Raw genomic sequence first — 6,335 nt, 5'->3', positions numbered from 1 at the left:
TATGTAGCAGAGAGACAGAGAGAGAGGAAAATGGAAACAGAACAGAACAGAAGTTAGCCTGCAATGGGAAGGTCTAGCAGTGTGGGAGAAGTATTTGCTATGGCAACTCTTGCATCATCCTGCAGGGGTGGCAGGAATGCTTCAAGGGAAAGGAGGACACTACTTAAAATCCCATCTCATGTTTACTAAAGCTGGAAATCCCATCAAAGAAAACCAGATATAGTAGGTAGAATACTCCTCTCCCCCTAACTTGATTTTATGATAATAGACTTTTTAGTTATTAGTTATCTAATGGCCCAGTCCACTTTTTACTGTCACCTGCCATTGCTTTGTCAAGTTGCATAGCATCAGATTGCCTGTTAACCCCTATGTCTAATGAGCAATTTACCTAAATTGAGGGTACCCATGTAATTTCTCTTTCTAATAAGGACATTTTTTGAGAATAAAAATTGGGTGTTACTAATTACAGTGGGACAAAGGAGACAAAACCCTGTGCTAAACCTGGTAAATTGGGACAAATGGTCATCCTACGTAAAAGTAACTGTCACTTTCTGCAAATATTTGTGGACCTGAATAAAGACTGCTCAAATGAGAATAAACAGAGGATATTTATTCAGAGCTTGCTATATAGCAAGAGAGTCAGTCACCATCATTTGGGTGTGGCAGAATCAAAAGTAGATAGAGTGGGAACACTTCATAGTGGAAGAAAGAGAAGGCTTCAGATCTGCTCTGACTAGAGCTTGTTGGCATGGGGAATTTAGAGGTGCTAGACATCCTATGTGATTAGGGAGAATCTTTGGCTTTATCTGATCCTAGGCTGGAAGCAGGAGCAAAAATTCGGGAAGCCAGTAGTCATTGACCAAGTCCTAGATATTTGGGGCCGGTTGATGCAGAGGTTGTAGATCAGAGGTTTGTTGTTATATGTGGTCTATCCATCGTCCATTTGTATATTCAGTCTCTCACATTGAATTGCTCATTTAGTATGATATCTTTTATGAGTTTTAAGGACACTTTATCCAAGTTGCCTAAGATAATTTCTAATGTAGTAAGTATTTATTAAATTTGTAGCATTTGTAGATAATTGCATTGTTTTATATCTTTTGTGTCTTTCTAATTTAGCTCCCTTTGAACACTTAAAGGAAATTTTAACCTGTTTGTCTATAAACCTTCCACCAACAATCATTTTGAATTTGTTTAGTTTTATTTTTCAGGTACTTGAAGAGATGCAAAAACTCATACAAAGGGCTTCTATGGTAGATAAACTGCTCATTAGGGTAATTTTCTTATGTAAGATGAGCATTACCCCTAATAACCATGTTACTCACACCTAGACACCCCTACCCAAAATTAGGAAGAATGGTTGGCAGGTTTGAGAGGAAAGCAGCAGCTGCAGACATGGCCAGCTTTGAACTCTTTCATATACATTTTGTCAGATGAAGAAGAGTTAACATTTATAAACTTCAATTCTGATCATACTCTAGTTTTAAAGTCTATTTAGTAGTTCCAGTAAATCTGGAAAGAAATGCTACCCATAGATAATCTGAATTTGTGAATTAGGTGAATTTGTGTCTTATGAAATATGAGTTTCAAAATCTAAACAGTTTTAATTTATTAGTGGAAGCCAGTGATCTATAATCAAGGTAAAATTCTTAGCAAAAGCAAGTCATATTTAGAATTGGTATGTAATGAAATGGATAATTTATGGCTTTCTAAATTATTTTCCCTGCTATAGTCCCCTCATGTTTTATGTCCATAAAATTTGTGTATATGATCTTGATCAAGAATAATAATACTGGCTGATATTTGATTGATTTATGTCAGGTATCTATGAAACTTGTACTAGATACTGTGGACATAATAGCAGAATAAGGCAATATTTCTATTCATAAAGTGGTCATGTGTTCTTGAATAAGATAAGCTTTTGGTCTATAATTTTGTACAAGCTACTTAATTTCTCTGAGCCTCAGTAACTGCCAATGTAAATAGTGATTATAATACACACTTCATACAGCTGTTAGGAGAAGCACAGAGTGCCAGGTGCTGCCTACTCCTGGAACAGAGAGAACTGGGACTCAGGAGACCTGAGTTATAGTAAAGTTATATGACACTGGACAACCAATCTCTTTTCTCTTGGCCAAATTTTTCTCATCTACAGAATGAAGGGATTTCTACCAGGCTTTCCATGGTTCCTTCTACCTCTCAGTTCCTGTTTCCAAGAATACAAAGGCAGCACAGACTGATCTGTTATCAGTCATTCACTGTACTTGTAAAATTAATCTTATGTTTCTAATATGCCATGACATTATTATTTTTTTTTAGTATTCTAACCTCACTTTTGTTTCTGTTGCTCTCTGAGTTCTACCAAGTAAATTTCAAGTCTCTTCATTAATTAAACAAACTTCTTGTTTCTAACCTGTCTAGTCAAATCAATCTGCCTGCCAATCCCCAAACAAGTCCCTTTATTTCTCACTTTTGCTCACGATGTTCCTTTGGCAGGAAATGGCTTTCCTCATGCTTTCTCCTCCATCATTAGTTATTGAAATCCTAGTCATCCTCCAGAGCTAGCTGAAGTGTTAATTCTTCTATGTACTCTCACTGCCTAGTAATCACACCTTCTCTAATTTCCCACTTCATTCAATGTATCTCTTGTAGGTACCTGGTGGAAAGTATATTAAGCTTTGAAGGTAGCAGACATTAGTTTGAGTTTCCTTTCTTCCTTTCTTCCTCCTCCTCCTCCTTTTCTTTTCTTCTTCTTCTTCTTCTTCCTCCCTCCCTCCCTCCCTCCCTCCCTCCTTCCTTCCTTCCTTCTTTTCTTTTCTTTTCTTTTCTTTTCTTTTCTTTTCTTTTCTTTCTTTCTTTCTTTCTTTCTTTCTTTCTTTCTTTCTTTCTTTCTTTCTTTCTTTCTTTCTTTCTTTCTTTCTTCCTTCCTTCCTTCCTTCCTTCCTTCCTTCCTTCCTTTCTTATTTCTTTCTTTTTTCTTTCACCTGTATGACCTTGCAATTTACTTAACCCCTAGGAGCCTCAGTTTCTTCACCCACTAAATGTGTACGTTGAAACCTATCTAATGGAGTTGTTTTGCAGATTTCATGACTTAATGCATGGAAAGCCTGAGTGGTAGCAAGTGCTCTTTAAATGTTTGGTCATGATGTATCTTACTCTTACTTTTTTCATTATCTAAGTTATCTACGTAGGTATTTCATTTTTGTAATTAACTTGAAAACCTCTAAAAAGCAAGGATTTTGTCTTATTCTTTATAACACAGCAACTTCTTACAGTCTCTTCCTAAGAAGACCTAAGCTAAGTACTCTTCCTCATTCTTTTTTTTTAATCTTAAAAGTCTTGTTCACTGTAGGAAAATTAGAAAATTCAGAAACTCAAAAGAAAGAAAATTTAAATTACCTTAATTCCATAATTTTGAGATTACTAGTATCAGTATTTTGTTATTTTTATTATTTTGTTATTTGTTATATTTTTCTGTGTTCATGTATAGACATGTGTACGTGTGTATAAAACATGTATATAGAAAATCTATATGATGATTTTTCCAAATAATTTTTATATTAAATATATACATATCTTCCTTGTGAGATATACTCCATTATAATTTTAAATTTTATTATTTCTATTGATTTATTTAACTAATGATAAAAATCCACAGAACTAAATCTTTGCTTAATTATTTCTTTTTCATAAATTCCTGTAAATGAAATCTTCAAGTAAAAAAATATGTATTTAAGGCTTTTGTTTCATAATATTCACTTCTATGATTATAATACACACTTCATACAGCTGTGTCAATTCCTGCTCTAACCTATAAAGCCTAGTACTGCTGCAAAATACTTAAGAATTCATCAAAATATTTAATCTTCATAAAAATCTTTGTCATAGGAATTACTATTCCTATTTTACATATTTGAAAATGAGGCCAAATGAAATGTTAAGGGACCTGTTCAGGGATACATCTAATTAATGGCAAAGCTAGGATCTTCCATGGTGTTGTAAGTCTAGCATTCTTTTTATCTGTATAATAACTTTATTCATTCATCCATTCATTTGTTCATTTAGTAAGTATTTTGAATGGCTAGCTAGATGATAAGGATATTGTGTTAAACACAGTTCCCAACTTCATGGACAAGAAACCTGGCAAGGAAAGCAAACATAAAATGAGCAAGTAACTAGTTCTAAATTACAATAAGGCTACAAAAATAAAGAAAAAATGTGGTATGCATATATAGCAGGTGGACCTAACCTATAGGCAAAAGTCAGGGAAAAGCTGCTGTGAATATAGGCCATCTAAGCTGAGTCAGAGTAGGTAAGTATATTTCATCTAGATATGGAGGTCACATGGGGTACAAGTAGAAGAGAAAACCTTCCAGACTAGGGTTTCTCAATTTCAGTATTACTGACATTTGGGTTTGATAATTCTTTGTCATGAGGAGCTGTCTTGTGCACGGTGGGAGATTTCACAGCATTGCTGATCTCTACCCATTACATACCAATAACATCCCATGCCCCGGTTATAATGACCAAATGTCTTGGGGCAGGGATACAATATCTCCTCTGGTTGAGAACCACACTATTCTAGACTTAAGGAATAGCAGTTACAAGGGGGGACATGGTATTTTCTATGAATTGAAACAACCTCAGTGTGACTGGAACATGAAATATGAAGTGGAAACTGGCTCTAAAGCAAGGTTCATACCATACCATACCTTGAAAATCCTGTTAATTATTTTGGACTGCATTTAAATAGCACTGGGAAGCTAGCAAAGTTTGTAAATGACAGAGTCGTATGGTTCAGATATATGTTTAGAAAATATCAGTTTCAGAGTTCTAGGTCAATAGCAGATTAGAGGGGGTCAAGACAGTATGGAGGGAAACATTTAGGAGGCTTCTGAAGTAACCTATGTGAAGATTATAGACAGTTACTGTGGAGACTGAGAAAATAATACAGATTCTTGAAATATTTTTTTAAAATATTTATTTATTTGAGAGAGAGAGAGAGCACATAAGTGAGGGGAAAGGGAGAGGGAGAGAGAAAAACCCAAGCAGGCTCCACACTCAGCATGGAGCCCGATGCCAGGCTTGATCTCAGGACCTTGAGATCATGACCTAAGCCAAAATCAAGAGTCAGTTGCTTAACCGATGGAGCCACCCAAGCACCTCCAGATTCTAGAAATATTTAGGAGAATTAGTAGGACTTAATAATTGACTTCCATTGGAAGTATAGAAAAGATATTGTCAAAGATGACTGCTAAGTTTCTGACATGAAACTGGATTGTAGGAAGCATTATTCAACAAAATAAGAAAAAATGGAGGAGGATGACGGGCACCTGGGTGGCTCAGATGTTAAGTGTCTGCCTTCGGCTCAGGTCATGATCCTAGGGTCCTGGGATCGAGTCCCGCATTGGGCTCCCTGCTAGGCGGGGAGCCTGCTTCTCCCTCTGCCTCTGCCTCTCTCTCTCTTTCTCTCTGACTCTCATGAATAAATAAATAAAACATTTTAAAAAAATGGAGGAGGATGAAGTTTCAGGCAGACAGTCAAAGTTTATTTGTGACTGTAGTGAATGTGAAGTGCTAGTAACATACTCAACTACTCAACAAGCGGTTTGATAAGTGGACCTGGTGCTCAGAGAAGGGATGTGCATTGAGAAAAATTGGGAAGTCATTGTCATGAGGTGATAATAAATGTCATGGGAATGAACAAAGAAAACATAGAAAAAGGTATGGAGTGAAAAAACAGGGGGACCTACATTTGAGGCTTGAGGAAATCAGGCATATAAAAATCTGAGACTAAAGGAAGAGCCAGTAAAGGGAATGAAAAGTTGAAGTGATAAGACAAATTGAGGATAGAAGCTAAGGAGTCAGTGTTTCAAGAAGGGGAAGAGCTCAGAAGTTTGGAATCTGCTAAGAAGTCTGGTAGGGTGAGAATATAGAAGTGATTATTAGATAACGATATATTGGTTATGATGCCCACTTTCATGGAGTGGTGAGACATAAGCCATATATTGAGTCAGAGTGGTGTGGAAAATGAGAAAATGGACAGAAGGTGAAGTGATGGCTTTCTTAAACAGATTGTGAGTGAAGGAAGGAGACAGGGCAGTAGTTTCATATAGAATTATGTTTAGGAGAAGTTTTTCCTTTATATATTTTAAGATGAGAGAGGCTCAAACATATTTAAATTGGCATAAGAAAGTAGAAAGAAGTGTACAGAACTGAGCAGAAACAAACATTTGATAGTGCTCCTGGAAGAGTAAGAAGATTAGGATACAGAATGCACATGGAAGCAATGACCTTAGATAGATAAGGTGACAATCCCTTTGTAGCAGGAGGGA

This window comes from Neomonachus schauinslandi, chromosome 11 (genome assembly GCF_002201575.2).
Source record: "Neomonachus schauinslandi chromosome 11, ASM220157v2, whole genome shotgun sequence".
NCBI lineage: Eukaryota > Metazoa > Chordata > Mammalia > Carnivora > Phocidae > Neomonachus > Neomonachus schauinslandi.
This window is presented reverse-complemented; position numbering follows the sequence as displayed.